The sequence below is a fragment of the Mya arenaria genome, chromosome 2 (assembly GCF_026914265.1).
Source record: "Mya arenaria isolate MELC-2E11 chromosome 2, ASM2691426v1".
Classification (NCBI taxonomy): Eukaryota; Metazoa; Mollusca; class Bivalvia; order Myida; family Myidae; genus Mya; species Mya arenaria.
In genome coordinates, this window is record NC_069123.1 from 25,223,795 (window position 1) to 25,251,001 (window position 27,207).

The 27,207-nt window shown below is 33.3% G+C and overlaps 1 protein-coding gene across 1 annotated transcript in view; it reads right to left on the reverse strand.

The window, feature by feature from the left end:
* The window catches only part of LOC128206856 (cAMP-dependent protein kinase regulatory subunit-like), a 107,065-nt gene that overhangs the window by 79,596 nt on the left and 262 nt on the right, over positions 1-27,207 (reverse strand). The gene's annotated exons all lie outside the window — the stretch shown is intronic.

The following is a 27,207-nucleotide window of genomic DNA, read 5'->3' on the forward strand; positions in this document are numbered from 1 at the left end:
CTTTTCAGGAAAAACACTCTTGTAATACCATGTTGCACCAAAACAACCCAAAACATGTTATTATTACGTCTCTGACAACTCCCCGAAGACTGAAACAGTTCTAAAATCTAAAATCTAGAAATATTGTTTTCAAAGCTCCCCTTTCGAAAACTGATGTCTACTCTGAAACAGGAGCTTAGATGAAGAGAGGTAATACTGACAGAGGAGGTAAAATAGCTTTTAATTTTCTTCAAAAGAATGAAATTGACATGTTAAAATAAACAAGGAGAGATAACTCTGCAATTAAGTTCCCTAGAGTTATTATTCTTGCAAGGTGCACAACTTCACATTGCGATAATTTTCTAAGACTCTGTACCAAGATTCAATCAATTGTTTCAAGCAGTTTTTCAAGTGTCAGGAAAACGTTGCATTGTAAGAAAAATAAGAAGAATACGAAGAACAATTACAAATACAGTATGTCTCCCTTTCAGTCGAGGTGGGGGGGGGGGGATGACACAAAAATGACTACTCTGTGAGGTATAAACTTAAAATTACAGTAAGGAGGGTCAGTCAATCTGTTCTAAACTATGCAGAAAAAATTGGTTCACCTTTGCCTGCCCCCTTTTTTAAACAAAATGTTAACACCGTATTTTTATTTGGCTCACTCACCACAATTCCAACCTGCGGTCTGGAACTTACATTATCACTCTAAATTCTAAATAACAGGTGTTTCCTCTTGTGTTGAAGAACTTATTGCAATAATATGAAGGTTTAATTCTCATTTCACTTGAACTATGAGAGTTTTATTTACTGCAGAAGGTTTATTTTGCTATCTTTTCTTTTACAATTTTACTGTCTGAAGTTTTTTTTCTGTAAAAACTTATGGGCCATTAAATCATTCTAATTATTATTGCCAAAAAAATCTTATGTATAAACTAGGAAACAGTATGGTATTATAGGAGGCATACAGGTCTTGCTAGTCCCAGCATCAGGCCCTGATTTCTTCTTAGTTAAACAGGCTTAAATAGCAAAACTTCTTACTGATTTACTGAACCTTCTTTTCAGGAAATGCAAAACCAATGCTATGTACCTTAGTTTTTGTTCTAGTTTTTATTCAATAAAAATCATTATTATTGGACAGATAACTTCAATAAAATGTCTTATTAAACTTTTAAAAAGTAATATTACCGTTACACAAAATATAGAAGAACAAAAATAGTGAGCTTAGCTTAATCCTGTATTAACTGACTGAGTAGTTTCGAGAAATAAGACCCAGGGATGATAAAATTCTGTATCAATCCTGAAATCAGTATTGAGAACTTTCCATTTCTACCCCCACCCCTCCCCAGAAATCCCGGCGTCTAATATACAGTATAAGGCTTTTGACAAGTCCATTACAAACCTTAAGGCACGTCACTCACATCGATTGATGGATTAAGTTATAACGGCAGTAGAAAATCGGTTAAGCATCAGCAGACGATAAAAAATAAAATTTGTACGATAGTTTTTACTAAGTATGATTCTGTATTTAAAACCAATGGACATTCATCATGTGAAGTGGCACTGTAGATGTGTGAAGAACTCATACCATTATTTGAAATACTTAAATTAGGTTTGAGAAATTTCAAAGGGGCACAAGATACGGTTTTAGCTTATACCATGGGCATCAACGAAATATAATTTGAGGGCTTCACGGAGAGTGACATCAGGATGACAGATTTAAATTGTTGTTAATTGATTTCTTTATACAGTATTGCAATGAATTATTTATGTGCTGTATACCATTGTTATTTCAATACATTTTATCATTTATGTACATGTGTTTTACTATTCAATAATAATTTGCCATTTTCACGATTAAATAAAATTTGTCAAAACAATTAGGATTTTTTTCTTGATTTTTCTCGCATTTTTTGCCTGAGTCCTTTAATATGATAGTGTCCTATACACAATGATTTACTGTAATTATTTTCAAGATTTTCTGGATTATCATCCATGCATTTTTTTAAACCTTGTTTAACGATGCAAAGCATACTGTCAAACATGACACTGAGTACTCAATGAAGCACAGACTGAAATGTGCAAACCAATATTAGTGTTTACGCTCATGTCTCTGCCAATTTGATCGCTGGACAGATTCTGATTTAAACATTTATAAATCCTAAGACAAATTGATTGTCAAAGCTCCATTTAGAAGAGACATATTGTTGTCTGTCCATCCATCATACTTTCCTGTCAGCCCCGTACCTGCTAAACCACTGGTAGGAATTTCATAAAACTATCAAATGTTCACCACATCGAGACAATGTTCAGATTCGAAATTCCAGACGCTCTGGCTGAAGGTCAAGGTCATAGATTTTGTGTCTGATCCCTTGAAAAATAAGGTAAGTTACTAATCATACCCAACCCCAATTCCAGATGTGCCAAGTCACAATTCAAGGTCTCCTAAACCCTTTATGAATTTTCTTTAAACCTGGATCAATGGTTTATCACAGTGAGGGGAATTGCAGATCACATTTTACAGCCCTTTGGACCATGGAAAGGTCACAGCTCTCAAGGTTAAAGCTTTCACCCATAGATTATGTGTCCACTCTGTTTCTCCTTAACCCCTGAAAGGTTTATCATAAAACTTGGGTTAAATCTTCTCCACATCAACATTAAATGTGACTGAGATAACCACTCCACTCCCCTCCCCCTCCTCACTCTTCAATCATGACCTTGCCAGTGACATTGCAAATATTTTTATTCTTGGGCATTTAAATGAAAACCCAAACAAGTTTAAAATGGTATAAGGGAAACAACTCCATTATTCAAAGAAAACTAGTTAGTTACAGTCATCTTCCCTGATATGCAGTAGCAACCAAGATAGGGACAATCTCAAAATTATCGATTTAATAATATTTACTAAACTGTTCATTATTAACTCTATTATTATAACAATATATTCAAGAGTCACTTTGATAAATCGATGATCGATATAAATACATTTTATCACAAGAGATAAAAATGTTTTAATGTTATATAAAACACTAAAGCTTTTAAGAACTTCTGATAACTATTGCTTTTTAGATTTACTTTCACATAGAAGTGGCTCAGCATAAACTGCATGCAATTGAAAATCAAATGCAAAAGATTGCAGTGTTTTATCCACTTTCAAGGGAATGGTGGTGGTGCCCTTTGACGGGGGAAAAATAGCATTGTTTTGCAAGGGGGAAATACTAGAACCCAGAATTCATATAGTGTTCAACTTGTTTTCCAAACTTTTTATTTAACAAACCTATCGGCATATTCATGAATGGCACTTCTTTTATAATATAGTGAAACATTTGCTAAATGTCTAGAGGTCAATGTTCTTCCAAAAAAATAAAATTTCAAAGGGATTTTTTTTTTTTGCTGGATAGGGAAAACATAAATACTTTTTTTCAGGAGGAAAATGTGGCCAAATTTCAGCCCCAAAAAGGGCCTAAAAACCTTACTCAGGATTTGAATACAAATTTCTCAAGAAATTTCATTCCCGGATGTGAAAATCAATGCACCTCAATATAATTAGTTCAACACTTTGACCTTTTTTTGTATTTGCTAAGAACATGAATATAATGGTAAATTGGCAAGGGCGTTAGACTCGCTGATGAATCAATTCTCCATATCTGAATCAAAGTCTGAATATTTGTTTCTCAATATAAAATCCCACATGACTGGTATTTTGGATAAATGAATTGAAAAACAACATCACTGTAAAGAAAATGTCTAGTTCAATCAACTTCATGCAAAAGCTTAAATCAGACAACAATCATTTTCAATTTATCAAAGCTTGAAGTATCGACTTATTTATGCCCTAAAATGTACATTGGCGTTTATGAATCACCAGTCAACATCATTGTACTTTCAGCCATGTGCTTAAAACATTAGGGACTTAAATTGGCCTTATTACATAATCAATCATCAGAAATAATCAGTCAAGCCATTTTGTTAAATTTTTGATTATGTAATAACAATTCAGCAGCTCATATAAATGTTTAAAAATGTATCAAACAATGAATGAACATGAAAGCAAATCTGATGTTATATTTCGTTTCTTTGAATTGAGAATATTGAGTTATTTAGCTCAATACAAAACAATTTTTTCTATCTATTATAATGGAGAATAAAGCCACATACTGATAACCCATTCCAAGTTTAAGGAATCGATTATCATCAACTTTAACATCAAACGAAATATTTTAAACAATACTCGATCATTGTTTTAGTGAGTAAAACAATGATGAGTATTATTTAAAATCAATCCTTTGATGAAGTTTTATTAACAAAGCTTTTTATTTTGGCACAAAATATTCATACAATTAACAGAGCATAAATTTCCTATAAAAGTGAATATGCGAACATTTTAGTATGGAACAACATACATTTCTGATGAGTCCAACCGAATTGTTCTTGGTTCTGAAGCTGCTAATCAGAGGCTTCAAGTTCTGTGAGATTGGATTTTGTTCTATTCACTGTTAGATACACAAGTTCCATGATCATAATTGGCACACATTTCATGAGGCCCTTGGGAGGTATTCTTAAGTCATTTCCAGACTTATTTAAGTCACTTTCCTTATATCTGTATCTCTTTATTCATAATATTATGGAAAAAAAACTTAAAAATTTCCGAAATTCATTAACTTACTGACCTTGATGAAAAAAACAAACTTACCTTAATCAAATTAATGTTAAAAACACTATTAATACATTTCTTTTAATTTGACTATGAAAATTTAAAGAAACTGACTTAAGTTAGGAATTGACTTAGGATGCTTTATAAATACGGTCCCTGTGTTTCTATTTGTAGATACACTTGTTTTAAAGTCACTGGTACTAATCTGTGACTATATTGATTGATTAGAAGATATCTGGATATCAACTATGAGGTCCTCAAATATTTGGATCAGTGATGGGAGAAATACTGCTAATCCATGAGACTTTCTTCAGTTCTTGTACGAACAGTGATTTTTGCCTTGAAGGCATTTTTTCACACAATGCCAGCTGATGCCTTTAATTAGCTTCATTTACAAGTTCAATTCAGCCTTTAAATCAGAGTCTAATAATGACACCCAACCACAAAATGAAATCGATACAGCTTTCCTAGGAATTAGCAAGTGTATTTTTAACCCATCATGGTACATAATCTGAAAAATTCTCACTGCTTTTTTTTTAAATACTTTTTGCCATCATTAATCAGATCTGGGGGAAATATCTGCAGATTTTCAGCCTAGATAATAATCAGTTAATGAGTGCAGGGTTTTATCAAACTATTTAACAATTAAAAAGATTCGTGCCTGTTCAATAGGGTCTGACATCGAAAAATAAATGTGTGAAATATAAATAGAACACTAGCAATACCACATGTTCAAATAAGAGCATTATTTTTTGCATAATTATGTTGAAAAAATAACACATAAAATGCTATATTTTGCCAAAAAAGCTGTTAGTAAATGCTAAAGAAAATGAATGATTTTAGGCAAAAAAATACAAAATTCTGTTGAATATAATCTGCCTGTCGCTGTTTGGTGTTTAATGTTTAAAAAACTAATTTTTAATGAATTTTGAAAAAAAGCGCCAAAATAAAATCTGTGATTGAGTCCTTATAAGCCATTTTTCACTGTCTTCTATGTCTAACATATGTTTAATTGAGCCTTAAGTCAGCATTTTTTTTAAAGGAAAATTAAATCAATACAGCTTCCTTGGAAATCAACAATCATTCCATCATGGCATAAAATCTGAAATATCTCACTGATTTTTATGCCTTTTGCCATCAGATCAATCAGATCTGGAGGATTAATATCTGAAGATTCTCAGCCTTGATGATAGCTAATCAGTTCATTTAAAGCTAATGGGTATTTTTAATCTAATTATCTCACAATTAATTTGCATGAATGAGGATAACAAGGTAATTTGCAAACACTAATCTCTTTTGTTTTCAATTAATAAAAATAAAGAGATCAATGATATGGTTCATTAAAACAGTTTTTAATAATGTCACATTAATAAATCGTTTTGATGTGGGTAGATACCAAGGCTTTTTTGTCTTGTGTTTAAAGCTGCACAGTCAATAATTGATTTTTTAACTTTTTTTTTTGTCTTTGAACGAGCCACATTTTGCGTAAATGGCTGGACACATGCGATATAAGACTGCTGACAAAATATCATACTGTAGTTTATGATATTTACACTGAATCATAGCTTACTAACACTTTAAGAAAAATGAAGTTTTCGTAAGTAAACCAAACTATTGAGATTTGTTCTATTGTGAGTTATCTAATGTGATTGAATTAAGAGATTGATGCCAAAATCAGCTGATTCTGAGACAAAAAGTGTCAAAGTTTACAATTGGCAATTTATTTCTTTGAAAAGAGGCCATAACTCCAAGGTTATTGTACACAGCATTTCCATTTATCAATGTGTGTTGTTTAATTAAAATCCATTGAGTAATTTAGAAGTTATGCTCCTGACAAGACAGAGTAACCAAGGGCAATTACTCTGTAATAACCTAAAACATTGTTATGGTTTTTGCATTCTGCACTTCCTCTCATTGTGCTTTTCCAATGTATGAAGTTAATTAAATTCCATCAAGTTATGCTCCAAACAAGAAAAAAGAAACAAAGGCCAATAACTCTGTAATTAGCTGAAATATAGCTGTAAAACTTTGTTTAACAATGGCTGCTCAGCACTGCAAGTGGATCCAACAATGCTCTTCATGTTTTACTCTATAGATCAAGGGGTGATAAATATTTCAGCCAAGAGTTATGTGACTTGCTACACAATTGCATATGGTTAGAACAGACCTGTGCACCAACTTGCATATAAATACCTTTTAAGCAGTTCATTTTTTTCTCAAGTCAATTAAGCAACAGCAATGACAATGACAGCAACAACAATGACAACATGACCGGTTGTCCGGTTAGCGCAGTGGTTAGTGCACTCTCTTCTCACCAACATACATACAATATTTCTGAGAGGCTTCCCAGGGGATTTTGGTCTGAATTCCAGGGGATTTTGATATTACACCAGGGGATTTTTATGCGACGAAAATTTGCGCAATATCTGCATTTATAATATAAGAATTAATACAGAAATACACTCAAATTACAATAATTTTGGACTTAGTCATCATGGTCCTTCATGGAATTTCACACTCATAATATTATTGCTGCTTTCCACGGTCAACCTTATGCAAGTTTGGAAAAAAATAAAAGTTTTTTTTGTTTTTTTTTAAATTCCCTGGCGGGGACCAGGGGATTGGTCGAAATTCCGGGGGATTTTTTCCCCCGCCGGGGGAATATGGCATGTATGCACCAAGGCAACCCAGGTTTGATACCCGGCCTGGGCGCATGTGGGTTTTCTCCGGGTACCCTGGTTTCCCCCACAACACAAGACCCAACTCTCCCGCAACATCGTGCCAATGAGAGTGACTGAGTATAAGCTATCATAGCTTCCTTCACAATCGTTGTAAAATATATAATGGTTCAAGTAACAATGACAACAACATCAAGGCTATGACTTGGCTTGGCTGTGACATTACACAACAACTGTTTTTCTATAAAAGAGTTTGACAACCTCATCAAGCAACTATGCCTTGAAAGCAACTCCCACGACTTTCTAAGGTACCAATTATTAACAAATGCTGATCAAATATGCAAATACCAATTGATAACAATGAAAAAACGGAAAATATAATACTAGTAATCTTTATTGATCATAAATTGATCCATCTGCCAACCAGACCGGATTTCCTGAACCTCTTCCTTGCTCTATTCAGCACTGTCATAATACGAAGGCACAAACTGTTTTGCTTGGCAGTAAAAGCTTGGCAGGGGTAAAACATTCTCTGTAATCCTGTAGAGATCCATCATGATCGTGTTTCTCTGTTTCTCGATTTACCTAATACAATATTGTGAGAAAAAGCTGGCAACGAAAAAAGTACTGTTAAAGTAAGAAATATTTCTATGAAAACACAGGGAGGGCTTGTGTGAAGTTTGATACCTACAGGAGTGAGATTGAATGGCTGAAAGTAAAAATCCCTGAACTTGGGGATCCGGAGGTCCAGGGGTCAGAGTGAGACCACTTGGTGGTTCCAAGGCAAACCCTTGGCAGTCACAGGGGCAAAGCCAGGAATTTCATTTTCTCTAAATGTAGCTGAATAATTGCTGAAAGAAGGAAGGGATCATATATAGAATGACTCCACACACCACTGGTTTCAAAGGGGCAACAAAAAAGGTAGCCAGGTTTTTCTTGGTCACATTGAAACCCCTGCAAAGCTTCCTGAGTTTAAAGCATTTTAAGAGCCTTAGATGTTATTTAAACTTATTTTGTTAAGAGTATAATGTTTAAAGATTAATGTACCAAAATACCAATAATTAACATGGGTTTTATTTATGTTCTATTCATGTTGATGCATATCTTATGTAACATGAATAAGTGATAAAACAAGTTTAGAGTTGAGTAAAATAAATTATAAAAAATATTTAGAAAAAAAAATCTCTCAGAAATCCACAAATCGTGGAAGATTTTTATCACCTACATTACTCTCTAATGCTCTATGATCATTGTAAATCAAGAAATTAAACCAGTCATTTCTCTTACACAGGAGATTTCTCTGATGCAGAAATCATCAGTTCTGCACTCCTTCACTCAATTTTCTAATGTCTTGCACAGCCCTGGTGATTCTCCAACCATTATAACCCATTATTCAGAGACATTCAGGACTGGTGTCAAGATTTTTTGTTTCCTATAATCCAACCGACCATAAATTTCTTCCAACCCTATATACATTTTTTTTGCTGTAGTGTGGATTCTTTTTCGTAATTTCTTAAAAATGTTCATTTTTTTAGTTAACATATGTTAAAAGCACAGGGATTTCTCTCGATTTTTTTTAACCCTATATAATTATAATCTATTGACAAGGGTTAAACAACGTTTGCACAATCCTGACATGGGTTCGCAAAGCGAAAATACTTAGGTAAAAGTACCTCTATGAACCAAAAAACCAATATCACATGATGTAAATCATTATAATTACATAAAATATTTACATGGCATGCGCATTTAAAACTATAACTATTTAAACAATAATGCAATAAACTGATTTTTCACACAGCACTGTTAATTTGTTTAATCAGCCATTTTATGTGATGGCTGCATCATCAGCCAATGAAATTGCTTGATACTTCCATTGTGCTCAGAAATCAAAATGGCCTATAAATTACCAAAACAAATCATAATGAGTGACTTTCGCCAATTTTAGTGATCTATTCCATTCATAATCAACAAAGAAAGTGGCCAGAATTAAAATATCTGATTGAACTGGATACTTATTTTCATACAACACTCAGATCTGACACAACGTTTTTTTTTTACTAAGGTAATTTCATTATTTTGATTTTTGCGAACATACATTCCACCACCCGCAACCCCTCCCAACCTCGACCCCACCGAGGCCACTTTTCAAGGCCTATTCTAATGACAACCAGTACTAAAGTTTCTGCAAAAATTTCACCTGCTTCATTTGTATCAGCTTCTCTCTCAACATCTTCTCAATCATGTTAAAATCAATTACTAGTATAGCGAACAACATTATTTTTTCAAGTGTTAATAACAGACAGGTTTTTTTTTGCTTTGCACAGCTTATGTCTTAGGAACAAGAATGTTCCAATAGATTTTCAATTATTGGTGACATGTTTTTTACTCAGCGTAGACAATAATCTTTATCACAGTGATCAATCCATGAATATTACATGAAAATGCAAACAATACTCCATTGATGTTATATTTATACACACGTAATTACCAATGACTAGTTTCGATCATTACTTTCAGCCCGTTGTCAACAATGGTGGCTGTATAGAAAAGAAATGGTGATTTTTTTTTATTTATAAATGCATTTAAACACCGTTAATCCAAAAACCGTTTATCCAAATTTATTGTGATTTAAGTTTCCGTCTACTCATAGTTTTCACACCAGACTGTGATAACACCCGGGCATCGCTTGAGTTGGTAATGTAGCACAATTAGCTCTAGAATGACATTGAGCGCTAATATAATACGTAGCAAACATCGATGTCAGGTAATAAGCAACTTATTTTGGGTGGTGTAGTTTGTATGTAATGTATTAAATATTTTACATTACCAATAATTTGCGAACACTATCACTTTTAATAATTGTTAATCAAAATTATTGTTAAACCAAACTTTTTGTCTTGGTCTCGATGACTTAGAATTAATCGTAACACCATATCATTTTCCACGTGCTCAAGTAGTTTAATGAAATTTCAAAGGCAACATAGCATTTCATACTGACTGAAACATGCTATGCATTCAGTAAAGGCTAACGTTACCTAACGTAAGCAAACTGTTTTGTTTCGTATCCCTGTTGTCACGCAGCAAATACAATGCAAGTGGGGAACCAAACGTTCGCGACAAATTCGTTTACAGAACGCATGGCTGGGTAAGTCTGGCAAAGAGCTTTTTGTTAGCTTAGCGGCTTACTGGATAAATCACATTAGGAATTACAGCAGATCTAGACAATGTGTACGGGTGGGGTAGGGGGGGGGATGGTTCTTGCATACCATACAGTTGCCTGATGGGTATCCTTGTTCAAGGAAGGAAGGAAGAGCATAAAAGATCACCCCAGGCCCTGCCTGCTGATATAAATGGGCTCTGACAAAGATATTGATACTGTCAAATCCATAGTAGAGAAAGATGCCCATATCCCAAAGTAGAAGAGATATCAGGGGTAAATATGAAATCAGCAGTGTATGTGATTTTTTAAAGGAAAATGCTACACTCTTTAACACCCAATATACCTATAGAAAGCATTTTATTTTCATCTTTTCTTGTTGATACTGTCACCTGTGGTTGAATGACATCATTAAGCAAGCTGAAGCAATCACAAAACTTGTAACTTTCACATTTCTTGTTTTCCATCACAATGGCTGGCTGACATGGGAAAAGCTCATTAAAGTGACTGGGGAAACAAGAAGAAATTGGAAGATAAGTCAACAACACAGCCTAAAGCTCAAGCAGGCAAAGATGGTTTTCTCACATTGATTTTCTTCTCACTAAACTTGCTGTGAATGACAGCCTTAATAAAGTTATAAGGTCACCTGTAGTAAGAAGAGACCATTATAGCTATTCATCTCTTGAAACCGGCTTGACAAATTGCGCCCAGATGCCATAGTTTATAAAAGGAATATTGTGGTCAAATTTTATGAGGACATTTTTCATTGTATAATACAACATATATACAATTAAACATCAAATGTTATCTATATAATCGCACCTACAAAATCTCAAAGCAAACATAAATCTGAATTCATCTGATATTTTTCCTCTTAAAATATGGAATACTATCTAATATCACAGACAAATCACTGTATTATACGGCATCTTAAATCTGCAAGCAATACAATCGCAAAATAGGCTTGTTTAATGGTATTCCACCTAGTGCAATACGGCATATTCAAGTCTGCTTACAAGTACTAAATAAAAATATAGCTGGAAGCAATTCAGATGCTCCCCATTCGCCCATTTTCTATGAAAAGACAGAAATTGTAATTCAATGTGCTGGTAGAAGGAAACAGTTGTAGCATTATTATACACAAGTTGGAAAAGTTCATTACATGAAAAGATATGGGCAGGTTTGGGAATTTAATTTGAAAATCACTTTCAAGCAATGAAATAAAAAAGCAGCTATTTAAAATCACAAATATCCAAGATATGGCACGAACAAACTCCGATTTTCAAAAGCTATAAGGTAAGGGGAGTTTCAGGGGAGATAACTTAATAAATGCAGGGCAGGATTATGGTGCACTGCACTTCCTCTCATTGCCATAAATGTTTAAAGTCTAATTCCAATCCCTTTATAGTAGTGTTAGATATAGCCCGGACAAGCACCAATTATGAAAAAAATGGTTAAGGGAAATAACTGAATAAATATGCATGTGATAGGATTATGGTTCTTATGCACTGCACTTCCTCTCATTGCCATATATCTATATACCAAGTTTTATTTCAATTCCATCAGTACTTCAATCCCTGGTCAGTACTTCTGAAGTTCTTCTCCATACAAGGATGTGACGGACGGACGCACAAACAATGTGGTATCTATATGCTCTCCCTTCAGGGAGCATAATAACCCAACTGTATTATCACATAATTCCAGAAAAAAATATTGATTTACAGCATGAGACTTATTTTTCTTCATTAGAAGTGCCAGAACTTCAACGAAAACCTGATTAACAAATTAACAAGACAACACCAACAGGTTCTATTTATAAGACATACTTTCCCATTAATTATTTCTTCAACTCTCATAGCCAGTATGTGGAATTATTTTCAGACTTCTCAGATTACCACTGGCAAATAGAACTAAGCTGGCAAAAAAACAAGAATCCTACAAAATGCCTAGAAAATTGATGAAGACTTACAATTTCTTGTGAACTTATCACAGTAAAAGCTTTGTTAAGTGGTATTTTCCATCTAAAATCTTGTACATTGGTCTCCTAATTTTTTAAACATTTCATAAAATCAATGAAAACCTCTGAAACTATTGTTTTAATATTTAGCAGCTTTGGCAAATATAAAGATGATTAATATTACAGAAGTGAGAACAACTGCATTAATTAATCCCATTGTTGTAGGGGTTACACCTCAGTGGGTGAGTGGTATTGCAGTGGACACAGAAGTGAGAACTAACTCAGTACAAAGCATTATTGAAGGGGGATTCCTCAGTGGGTTGCTGCTATTGCAGTGGACACAGAAGTGAAAACAACTGCATTAATCCCATAGTTGTAGGGGGATATCTCAGTGGATGGCTGGTATTGCAGTGGACTAAGAAGTGAGAACTAACTCAGAACAAAGCATTCTTGAAGGGGGATTCCTCAGTGGGTTGCTGCTATTGCAGTGGACACAGAAGTGAAAACAACTGCATTAATCCCATAGTTGTAGGGGGATATCTCAGTGGATGGCTGGTATTGCAGTGGACACAGAAGTGAGAACTAACTCAGTACAAAGCATTGTTGAAGGGGGATTCCTCAGTGGATGGCTGGTATTGCAGTGGACACAGAAGTGAGAACTACTCTATTAATCTTTTTTTATTTAGGGGGATACCTCAGTGGGTGGCTGGTATTGCAGTGGACACAGAAGTGAGAACTACCCTATTAATCATTTTTGTAGGGGGATACCTCAGTGGGTGGCTGGTATTGCAGTTGACACAGAAGTGGCTCAAACTCCAACGGACCCGTGAAAAAAACCCATTCGAGTCAAGAGCTTCAGTTTAAAAAAATCTGTCCTTTACATTCAGTTTGAGCAGTTGAGGAATTCTAGCCAAGTGAGTCGAGTCAACGGGTTTGACTGTATTATAACATATCTAACACAAGGAAGATAAGGTTTTCCTTTAACACTGTTTATAACCCTATAATCTCAATAATGCATGTCATCATACTACATTAACATTAAATGGTGTGTTTAATTTTTCCATAAATGAGAGATAAAAGTAGTCATTCACCTGCTGAAATGTTTTGAATATTAATGGGAATGAATTAACATGAAAACATGCTGTTTCAATAGATCATAAGACATTTATAAAACAAAAAAACCACATGCTATTTATGGTCTTGCTTGTCCTTTAGTTGTTCAGATAAAAATTGGTGATAAATATGCAAAATGACACACAGTGACTTCTGATCAAAGGTTCCTTGGATAAGACTCAAAATATTATATGTATTTTAAAGGCCCACAATTAAGAAAAATGCAAAAAAATATTTTTTTAATCTAAATACATTATCATGCGACTTAAATGATCAAAACAAAAAAGCCTATGATTTGTATACAGATTAAAAAATATTGCTGATATTTTGGCATTCTTTTTTAACAGGGGAATTTGTGGCCATGCACCTAGCTACTTATTGAAAAAAAAAACATGTATAAAATTTGTACACTAATCCTTACTTTTTATTGTTTTGATCATTAAAGTAGAATGAGTTAAACAGAAAAATGCATTTAAATAAAAAAAAAATAAAAAAAAATTGTACTAACCTATATTATGGGCCTTTAAGTTAACATACTTAAACAGTAGTTGATGCAAAATAGAAAACCTACACTGTCTTGAAGTAATAGTTAATCGTTTGTTTGCTAGCGAAAAACACATCTATTTGGCAGATGCACGGCAATAACTCAAATCTGTTTTGCTGATGCATGGCAATCCATAACAAAACATATCGATACATATGTTGGCATGGCAATCATGATAACATTCGAGGAAAGATTCCTTGAAGCAATCAACTGTATAATAAACTACCTTTTCACTCAATTTACAAGTTTAACATCTCAAAATAATCTAATAAATTATTCATTTTACATTTTGTTTCATATTTACTGTACATAACTCATGATTTTATATTTTGCCTCAATCAGAGATATCTGTTAATTGATTTAAAGGCGCAAAACATAGATTGGTTCTTAATTATAGTGAAAATGTATAAATTTTAATGCATAATTATGTTTAACAATAACGCAATTTACCATAAACTGACCAACATATTCAATGTACACATCAGATGGATGTTTGATGAAAATTGGTTATGGCTAATTATTATTGATTTTCAACAATGTTGGGCGCCCATTGATGATTATTCGATTACACACCATAAGCCATAACTATTATCTGGTTTCTTATAACTTTCTAAAACAAGTAACAGACAAGAAAAAAGTTGATGCATAGCATCAAGTCGGCGCAATGAAATTAGAAGAAAAACGTGCATGCAGATAACCAAAAATGGTTATTATTTCAATGATAATATTTTGTTTTATGTTGGGTGTACATATGCTCGAAGGACATTATGGTTATTTTTTCCCCAAGCTAATCCTCCGGTTAAAACTGAATAATAACAAAAATATACATACGTTTCTTCGGATTAAATAGAGTCAATGGTCTAATACATAGATTTCAATAGCATGAAAATCACCTTTTATTTGTACCGGCATGTTCTGTGAATTCCTTGCTTGATATTTTGTACAAGTTTATGTAACACATTTCACTCATATGAGTATATAGAATGGGGGTAAAAATACTATATATCAAAGGGGAATTATCGGGAGTTCATTCTTTCGAATGGCATTTTCAAAACAAACAAATAAGCTCAAGGTTAATTTTTCAAAACTCGGCATTTTTGCTGTCACCAAGGGAGATTACTGCGTAGGAGGTTTACAGACATAAAGGAGATTTTAATAGTACCGTGAAACCTTCATCTATATCAATCGGAACACCTCGGCCTGTATCTATCTCGGAGATGGCCGAGTTGCTATGATTGAGTTGGTATTTAAAATCAAAACGATAAGCAGGGCTATTATAATTCAATTAAGGTTTCATGATCAATTAAAGTGTAAAGTTTTATAAAACAAATTAAACTTCATATTTTATCATGCAACGTGGAAACTATTGAAAGCATTGTTCTGCAATATATGAACTAGTCCCTAAGTTGGAATATTTCTAAAGTAATATCAAATATAGTCGGCGCCCTTCTGGGCGCCGACTAATAAACGTAAGTTGTTAACATAGCAAAGGTCAAATTTCCAAGACGGGAGAGTACCAACCATTGATTTTATTATCCAACCTTAAAGACATACTCAGCAGTAAATAGAGAAAACAGATCATTAAAGCAAGAATCTTTCTCTTAAATAACAGTAACATCATGTGACACCAGCCATCAGAACTTGAAATGCCATCACAAGAGCCTGCACTGGAAGTAATACATGTAGCTTGATTACTCAGTGGGGAGCTTGCATTATTTCAGGGGAATATGATAGATGATAAGACTGGGACTTATTGTTTTTTCACCAGACAAACAAAATGACCTTGTCAAATGGCTATAAGTAAGAATTTTATTTTGTCCAATAAAAGGCAGTCTTTCGCAAGTTTTTCCATAATTTTATATCAGAAACCAAGAGTCAACTGTCATAGTTTCAGGTGAAGTAGTAGATTATAAAACAGTGGCTCGCCAAGTCAGTTGGATGTTTACACAATATAATGGAGACCACTAAAGACTTAAAGAATGTTAGTATGTACTAACACAAAATAAATGGTTATGAGACTGTGTCGCATCAAACCATTTATTTTTGTAAATACATACATGTACTAGCATACTTTAATCATTACATAAAGTATAGCTTTTACCTTGTAAAAAAAAGCATAAAAACTTCTTCCAACTAGATTGAGAAAGAATTTGAATATCTGTAAGTATAATTTTAGTTTGATTATTATTGCAGTGGCACAGATTATTTTATATTTAATGGGTAAAATTCCTCTTAAAAGTGTTCTTTAATTTCTTTGTTATTTAAGTTATAGATAACATGAAGTAAATTCTTAATGAATAACATTAAGCCCTTATTATATGTCAACGCAAAATCTGATGCAGGTAATTTGTATCGGATGAGTGGCAGTAGCCGGACCTTTAAACACCCGCAAAAGGTGATATTCTTAATGATTAAGTCTAGAGCTTAATGACTGCCTATTCTGCAATTTCATTGGCTTAAAATGTAGGTTGTATTCTAAACTGCATATTCTCAACATTAACTCTGAAATAACCAAATAGTCTGGTATGTGTTGTACATACTATCAAGCGTTTTGCTTGAACACATATTAATCATAATGTCATACAATGTACCAAGTAATTGCAACACTTTAAGCTACCTGGGATCCAGAGCGATCACTTAAACTTCTCGAGTCTGAGTTTGCGCCTCAAGCTCTGAAATCTGATTTCTTAAATGGTTCTAAATATCTTTAATAATTATTATTATTAATTTTGACAAAAAATGCGAACAAATTTGTGCAGGAGGTGGTAAAGTGGGGGACCCAGGGGTGGATATGCCCCATCCCCACTTTGATTGTTTTTAAATGTAGACAGCTTTTAATTGTAGAACGAATTATTTGTTACAAGTAACGATCACGTTTTGGAAGCATACATATTTTTGGACCAGAATAAATGTTTTATTGCAACATGTAATAATTTTTATGTCCCAGGGTAAATTGGCACAAACATTTCACTTAAGAATAAAATATTTTTTTACCATCTTTGTAACCATGAAATATAATTTTTACAACAAAATTAACATTTCTCTGTCTGTGCAATAAAAACAACAGGGCCAAGCCCAATAGTTTAAAAATAAAAAAAATAAATCTCTTTAGAGACACCTTGGATCTTAGAGATTTAATAATTAAATGAACATTAAAAGAAACAAGAAAAAAAACATATCTTACTTAACAAAATGCATTTGGAAAAAGTTCCAACATAACCAGAACATGGAGATAACTGGGGTGAGTTTGACATTGCCTGTTTTGTATTTTGACTGTGTTTGATTATGTACCAATCATGATGTCTGCAATATTAATTGAGTACATACATGTAAACCAGTTCTTGAATTCTGGTGTCATTATTTGCAGGGGCTTAGTTTAATAAAACAAATTTGTGCAGGAGGTGGTAAAGTGGGGGACCCAGGGGTGGAGATGCCCCATCCCCACCTTGATTTTTTTTAAATGTAGACAGCTTTTAAATTAATTGGTGCATTTTAATGATCATTCATTTTGAAAAATAATACAAAATTTCAATACAAAAAGGTCTGATTTTTTGGAAGGTCCTTGGAAAATTTCAGCATTCCTTTTACAATATTCATTTAATAAACTTCCCCTATATACCAAATCTGATTTCCATTCAAAATATTCATTTATTTTCTTGTTTGTTCAAGACATTTCCAATTTTACCGGTTTGTAAACATAATCATTTCATGAGGCGCCAGCTTACACATGACAATTGTTTAGTAAAAGAGATTTTTCATTTGCCATGTGAAAGAACTTGCTTATATCGCATAGACTCTACAATTATGATAAATCAACGCTTACTTATTTTCATTTTTTTCTCATTGTGAAACAGTCTCTTCCTGATCGAAATGATGGCCAGCCTGCCCTGCTGAAGTCTGAGTTCAAACTCAAGTGGCAAAACTCAATATCTCTAAATCACTGGTAATTTCTTCCTAGCTTAGCTATAAGTTTCCATGGTGATATTTGTTGAATATTATTACTATCAATTTTTTTATAAGTATTCACATTTTTGGGTCCTCAAAGAATTTCTTAGTAATTAAATAAAAGTGCTTTTCTGAATGTTCGTAATCATGGCCCATTGACCTTTATAATGGCTTAGTGAAAGCTTTATTATTTGCTGACTTGTAAACAAGAAAACAATAATGTACAGGAATACTCCAACAAGAAAACAAGGTTTTGATCTTGGCTGATCTTCTGCAACTTGGCATGTTGGCCACAACTGTCAGATCCAATTATTTCTGGAATGGTGCAAATGAAAACCGCTATTGATAACGATGAATTGTGTTTCACATAAATAGCTACCTGAGCAAACATTTACTCCTTCAAAATCCAGTTTAAATTAAGTTTTGAGGTTCTCTGAAAATGTTTTTCAACAGATGAAGTAGTACGGGGTTTTTCAATATTTTGGAATTGGGGACATTATTTTAAGCCTTTCTGACTGGGAAAAATGACATTTTGACTTACATTTTGGAAATTGTAGTTTTGACTAAAAATGAACCAGAATGCTAAAACACATCGACCATATAAGAATGTTATAAAGTTTGTTTCTTTAAAAATACAACTTCTCCCCCATTAAAAAAACGGTTGGGGCTCAATTTTTATTTTTCGAAAAAAATAAAATGAAATTAGGACACTCTTTTTTCCATTCTTAGGTGAAATGTACATGTTAGTTTGGAATTGGAAATATGAGGCTTAATTTCATCCCCTAATTGGTAAAAAACCCACACACACTGAAACACAAAAGCATCCTTCATTAAAGTGTCTTTGAGCATAGTTACATTGATATTTCTAAAGATTTCTCACAACAATACGTTTTCCCAAATCTAAGCAACAAAAACGCAATTACATATTATATCATGTCCAATGAAGAAGCCAATTATTATTTTTCCTGTCTTGGAAAAGAAATCTGCACAAGTGTCGGCACCAGGCTTTTTGTAGATAATTGGTCCTTACGCCTACCTGCAACAGCTCCCAGATGACCAGTGCCGTCTGCTACACATGGGTTGATGACATTTCGTCAAACTGTCTTCACCTACATGTATATAGTCAATCAAGTCTTACAAAAAATTGTGTTATGGCAGAGCACCTTATTTTTTAACACATCAACAAACCACATAAAAATAGCAAATAGAAAAATAGCTGGTTGCGGCCCTTGCTTTTAAGATGGCGATTTTGAAGTTTAAGATTGGAGTAATGAATTTTAAGAGGAAAATTTCTAGGTAACAGTGTAAGATGGGTATTTCGAATGCGAAGTTAAATGTCACATTAAACAAGGAAACCAAAAAATTCGCTTTGAACAGCAGCTGAGCACTTGCATGTTAAAGGATTTTGCAAGTAAATTGGCTTCAGAGCAACAGAGAGCAGGTCGACCATACAATATGCCCCCCACCCTCCCCATACTCGTAGAACAACTTTTACCTTTTCACCAACTAGAAGTCTAACTTTGATTTACCGTAAATAAAAGTAAAATCTGAGTGTTTTGATTGGACTGAATAATTCATTTGCCAATACGCTTAATGTAATCACAGAGGCATGTTTAAGCATAAGTATAAGAGTTATATTGATTATGGCCAGGCTTACATTATAATGACACAATATTTTCAAAGAATTATATTGACCGCAATTTCTCACAGTGTGAATTGTGTAAATGGAACAGATGGCTTGAAACATTATGTCATAAATACTACAATACAGCCTTTTGATTAATATATACCTGTAAATGCATGTAACAGACTGCAAAAATTGCTGGAGCCATTTTACCAGTTAGTGGGTTGACATCCTAGCACTTACTGTGGGGAAAAGTTCAAGCACTTTTGATCTTTTCAGTTCTGGGGAAAAATTCTCAAAGATCTTTTTTCAAACTGGAGTTAAATGTCAATGAAGCAGTAAATATATCTCTCAAAAACAACATATTAAAGATTTTTCCGATATTATCATTATAATGCAAATGAAATAATGTTTGCAAGAACTTTCTTTTTTCCCAAAATGTTACGCTTTATTTGCCTTTGGTATAAATATAAATTTTTTTTTTTTTTTTTTTTTTTTTAAATTAGGAATTTCAGAGACTTTTATGGAGGGGTCTAGCTGTTGGGAACATAACAGGGTTTCGGCTACGAAAAAGAAGGGAAAAATATCCTGATTGCTATGTGGATCTGTGGAGGATCAATTTAACCCATGACCTCTCACTCTGCATGCAGACATTCTTATTGCCATAAAATCAAGCTCTACAGAGAGTTATTATACTTAGTGCTGCCAAATTACGTATCAAATACCCTGTTACATTTTTGCCTCAAATTTTGTAGACTAAGGTCAATTTGCAATGACCTTGGGACTTATCTAGCAACTTGGGAGTTATTAACATTGGGCGCCAAATGTAACAGACTACACAAATTGCTATTTTCATCTGTCAGGGATCAAACCCACTACCTCTCACTACGCAGGCTGACATTCTTACCACTTCGCTATTAAAGCAAACATTTTAGCCAGATAATACCAAGTTACATGCATATAATATAAGAATCATTAATGTAACTAAAATGATTTGGATTATCTCATGGCTTATATTGAGCAAACATCTTCATATCATAGAATAATGTAGTCCGAGTCACAGCAAATTAGGAAAACAAATACTGGTCACAATAGCTCATTCAAAAGTAAATAAAAGAGCAAACAATTAAGGACGTTTCTTCGGATAAAGCTTCTCACTCTAAATTGTCAAAAGATAGGTATAAGATTCAATCTTATACCTATCTTTTATGTTGTAACAACAGACGTTGAACATTTTATTAATCTCTTACAATTCTCTTTTCTCAGACAATTCTATTAATTGTGTATTCTAATGATTAAAACTTGATGAAATTTGTTCCACTGTCCCTAGGCCTTGTGAGCAAAGCTGCTTTTAAATTGAAATGCCACAAAAGAGATATTAAAAGCTTCTTTCAAGTGATAAATGCCGACCACACAACCACAAACAGGTAATGAAATTAATCACTAACTAATAAGATCTGTGTGTCAGACCTTTAAGGCCTTGTAAAATTGCCTGCGATGAGATCAATACATCAAAGTAAGTTTTTGCAATTTGGTCTCACCGGAATCACAAAGAAAGTGGTCAATTCCTCAGTTGTCTGCTAGAAAAATTCTCAGAAAACACAATTTATATTGGTGCCAATCTTATGATTGTGCACAACACGTTATATTTTATGCTATGGCGATGTAAATAGAGCAAAAATCACTTCGTAGTTATGGAAAAAAATGGCTATGCTATGTTATATTTAAAAACATAAAATCTATTATTTTGTATTGCATGCATTGAATTAATTGATTATGAAGTCTTTTGAACGTGATTAGCACTCTAAATGCAAAATACTTTTTAACATTTAAAGGTCAACAACATAATAGCAAGCCTGAAACCTTTGTTTATCAGAATTCAGCTCTCAACAGATTTTGAAGAAGCATTATCACATAAGAGTCTCGTAAGACAATGTGATGTTTTTGTTGGTTTCTTATTTCACTGCCAAACAATAAAGGGTAGGTAGGTCTGGATAAACAAAATAATTAAGTTGTGTCTCCTGGATATCAATTTCACACTCAAAATCAACACTATTTCATCTTGCTGCATCTTCAGGCCTCTCCTGTGCAAGTAAGACTGAAAATTTATCCCACAGTGTTGTTTTCACTTATTTTTTATAGGGAAAAATTATTAAGTGTTGTTTTGGCAAAAAGAGGTAAATCCTAACATGATTCATATAATGTTCAACTTGTTTTAAAACATTTTAATCAACAAACCTATCAACATGATCATGAATGGCACTATATTGCTACATTTGCTAAATGCTCAGAGCTGATTTATGCTTCTTTTTAAAAAATATATATTTTTAAAGGAGATATTCCTACCTGGGTTAGGGAAAATATATATATGCTTTTTCAGTTGGGAAATGGGGCCAAATATTAGCACCAAAAAGGGCAGAAAAAACACTGTCCCAAAAGAAGAAAGACAATTAAAAGTAAGTAGTTCCAATTGAGAGGGTTGTTTCAGGGGAGTTTCACACTTTTTGGGAAAGGGGTCAATGATTTAATCAATATATTTTTCCTTAAGTATAAATGATGGCATGCACTGATAATAGCCGAAAATCCCTAGAAATAGCATTCTGTAGCAAATAGGGCTTATATAATTTTAAAGGGACTCGCTCATGTTTTGTAAAATGCACTTTCTTTATATGCCGAAATTAAGTGTGACATTAAGTCATTAGGAGTGTTAAAACTAAGACACTGACAGCTGGTACCATACAACAAATGATTGATATATAAGCTCAAATATTGTCTTTGAAGTCCATGATTTTGAAAAGCTTTAGTAGTGCTCTTCAACAAAAGGTTAACTTATCCCCGTGGGTATGTAAGAGTCCTTGTGGTAGAGCATTTTTTTTGTCAGTTTTCAATTGTTTTCTTGACTATACCCACGTTGGTTCCCTCCCCACTAAAACCCGGTTTTTTGTTTATACTTAAATTGTATTTTTTCTGCAATTTCAGTATCAAAGATAAAAATAATTATAATATTAGTGTTTTCCGATGCATTATTTACTGTGAAGTAAACAATTGAGTCCAGAAACATGAGCGAGACCCTTAAAGCAAAATGCAAAAATAACTGGATGTTGGCATGCCCCCAGACCTCACTAGCTGGACTTTCAATTTTTGGCTACTTAATCATTTGCGTCAACCTAGAAATGGGGGCATTTTAGTCCATTTATTTGCAGACACTCCTTTAATGCAGTGAACATCTGCTTTTCCCACATTTATCTTTTGTAGCAAAATGGATGTAAAATGACAGTTTGAATTTATTTCAATTTAGTAGTATACCGTATATGTCCTATTAAAAGTGCCGATAGTTGTATATTAATATATTTAAGACATGTGTTCAGTGGATCATTTCATTGATTTACACACCAGGGCATGTATACAGCCATGATGCAGGGGATACTGGTTGGTCAATCGCCGGCTTTCGACTCATCAGATTATTAAACGGGTAATTGTGACAAGTGAAATATGAATTTTATATTCTTAACTCTACACATGACTGATAATTGAGGTAAGCGGATTCTGAAGTTTTCTGAATAGGGGGAAATGGTTCTTATTAAGCATGCAGGGTTCTCAAAAAAATGTAAACCTGGCTCATTTAATAGGACATTTACAGTTATCTGAAGTATTGGATTTAACTATTGTAAATATCAGATTTTACTGAGATACTAGCCTACTTTAAATTTATGATAACACTCAAGTAAAACTGATGTTCTAACTGGAGTAAGACAATCACCTATTTAAATTTATGAAATGCACAACTTTGAAGTAGATACATAAATTTTATAAGCTGTAAAATATCACTTGACATATACTAGAGATCTATAAGGGTGAAAAACATATAAAAAAAATATGTATACACTTATTGCACAATTTTCTAATAAAAGAATACAATTTCCAGCACTGAATACTTAAAAATTTCATTGTTTTTTGAACTTGATGATTTTTGAAAAAAACTTTCCAAGATGTTTGTGCATTTGATAATATTTATATTTGCCTAGTCCTATGTATAGAAAAAATCATGACACTCATATTCTATAACACGTTAGATATTATGACCTCATTGTTTATTTCATTATTGTGCTCTGTTTGGATTAAGGGGACATCATTAAACCAATGATAGACAACATTTACAAACATCAGCTAAGTTTTTTGTTACAACCTTATTTTGTCAGTTATATTTGTTTAAGAACAAATACTCAGAAGATACTGTTAATTTATACTCGTAATGAATAATTTTTTAAAATGTTGGTATAAATATTGATCACATTTTTTCTTGCTTTTATACTGTATGAATGCAGTAGGGCAATCGCGCAAATAACCGAAAAGAGCCAGAGCGCTTCATGGAATTTGCTCGCATGCCCTACTGCGTTCATACATCATAAATGCAAGAAAAAAGTGATCAATAATAGAGGGAATTTTGAATAAACACACATAATATTTATTCTAAAATTAAATCAAGTTTAATTGATTTGTTTCGTTATATAGACAATCATATTAACATAACACATAATAGCTGGATTTTAGTGACAGCATATTGCAAGTGTACCCAAAAATACGATTTATGTATTCCCATCAGGCAATGGTCATGAAATATTTTAGTCGCATTAACTTACATGTGATAATTTCTTGGGTCGATTCCGGGACACTCGTCGTAATGTCAACGCACACACCATTTTTTTAATGGGGAACTTCTGTGGTGCATTCTAGAGCATATCTGGGGCTATTTTAGTCGTTTTAAACGTCGGGGAAAATGTACCTATTTTGACTGCCAAGACATATTTTTTACTTGACATGGTTTTTTTTTTTATGCATTTTCTTGAAAAAATAAAACCACCAGATATTTTCCCAGGCTTTAAATGAAGTGCTAACCAGGAGGATATGCAGTCTACTTTCGGTTTCATCAAAACAGGAAATAAACAACTATATGGGCACCTGTTTTCCAGCCCTTTTGAGAACATGCGTTACAAAATATTTATTTTTTCATCACATTTAAAACGTTTGCAATTTATGATCAAGAAGATTTTCCAGTCGATGAGCTTTTTTCCATTTGGAGATGCATATAATTTTGATAGAGACGTGTCAACAATCGGCTGCTTAAAGCGATCATGTGACTTACCATGGTCACATGATTAAAGCACTCTATATAACCACCTGTAAACCCCATATCATCAGTTTTATTTCGGCGTTAAAATACACAATGATAGTTTGAAAAAAAAGTTCAAAACACTAAAATTCCTTATGGACACGTAAGTTGTTTAAAGTATAACGATGTATCGACTTTGAAATTTGAATGGAATATGGGATGTTTTCCGTGTTTTAATTTTGTTTTTTCACTCATTTTGTCACTTTCTTTGAACTTACCTTCATGCTCGTTTGTCGGCAAAATGTGTGAAAAATATCAATTCATCAATTAAAAGCTATCATTCATAAGACCAAACAAATCCATATGAAAACAATGAATTTGTATACAAGAACCCTCCCCAACTTGTTAAGCACAACAATAGGCCAATAGATCAAATAACGGATGATTGACGATGACCTCGACGACACACGTACCAATTAACGGATTAGTGTCAACATGTCCTGTGTTTTACGACCAGTGTCCCGGACAGGCAAAATAGCTGACTTACATTGGTAAAATTAAGATAATCGATTCCGAGATTATTTTTTTCCCGTTTTTTATGACTTTCCGGGACAAACATGCACCCTCCATGACTCCATGACAGAGATATGATTTCCGGGACAATCCCAAAAGTCCGGGACGTTATCACATGTATGCATTAAATTGTCATATAACTTTGAATATATACATAAATATAAAATTGTGTTTATTTCTCAGCACCCAAGACCAAGTATGAATATATTACAAAAAGGATTTCTTTAAATACTGGAATAAAAGAAAATTCTTAAGTTGATATAGAAATCCAAATCAGGTCATCAAATAGAAGTTTAAAACAGGATTCTTCTAATGCCTTTATGTTTAAATGGTTTATTAAAAAAAAACAGGGGGTGTTTTGAAAAGTATTGAAATTGTATTCAGAGAAATATTTTGAGTATTTGTAAAAGGTTATATTCCAATTCCACCATGTTATTGCAAAGGTATTTTGCACAAAATAAGCATTAAATCCATTTAAAAACAGGTTTGACCTTTTTGAAGACTTTCATCAATTTCGGTAAACAGAAATGACAGAAGTTGTGCATATGTGAACTGCAGGTGCCATTCATGTATATACCATTATGTTATCGCAGTAAGGGATGAAATAACACCTTAACCTCATAAATGTTTGTTGGATATTGACTATTTCAGGGTTCGAATTTAGACTCGCATACTCACAAAATGCGAGCGACATTTGCAAATTGCGAGTGACTTTTATTCAAGCTCGCAAAATTCTGCGAGTGGCTTTTTGTAGACCACAAAATGTTAAAAGGAAAGTAGAATAAACATGAACTCAACTCCCCTACGTAGTTGAGTGTAAACAGCCTATAAATGTCATGTTTACACTATCAGTATAAAGAAGACAGTACGGAGTCACGCTCAAGTAAGTTTTCAAAAATAGAACAAATACGGAAAAGGCCGAGTTTTATCGCGAATCTTTCCGGGATGCTCCGAGTCATGCATAATACATAGTGAATACAAATGACGTAATCATCTAGCTTAATCATTGGCCAAATTTAGCGCTTTCGCGCACTATATGTAAACCCCATCAACCTTTGAATATATTTCCGCCCAACTGTCAAAGTGAATAGACTTCGTCGATCGATATATTTCATGACCCAAAGCATCCACGCTACATTTCCTGTTGCTTTTATTGATTTTAAATTTATAATGTTATTGTTTTTAATACTTATAGACTAAATGAAATCTGTAGCGTGGATTACCCGATCGCGAGGGTAAATATACAAAGTGAAAATGTCAAATTATTGGACAGCTTTGTTATCAAAAAGCGGCCAGTATCTGATGAGTCTTTCCGTACCCCCAAAAAAGAATAAGCTATCAACAAGGTTTAGTAGTTGAGTCACTCAAGATTGATTCCTTTTAATATTCATAATATGTCTTAGGTGTAAATTTCTACTTTAATTAGACAATATTATAAGGGAATAGAGCAAATAATAAAATTGCAAGTTGATTTTTTATTTTGCGAGTTGCCTCAAAAAGCACTCGCAAAATTTTGCGAGTGCTCCTCAAAGTAAAATTCGAACCCTGTATTTGTGCATGGAACTAATACAAAATAACATATCAGCTTGTTTGATGACTTTATATAGACATAATATGCTTTAACATGAAATCGCAATTGGAATGAATGACCCAAGAATGGCGACAAAACACTTCATATTTGAAGGACTTGCCATAAAAAACATTGTAAAATAATCTGTCCATGTACGATTATTTGGACTATCAAACAGGGCTGAATACTAAGTTGTTGGCCCTTAAACGAATGCTGAAAAGCCACTGGTGTATCACATGACATCAACATAAATTAATAAATCTCTTCAAACTGGCTCTGAGTATAACACTTCGGGATCTT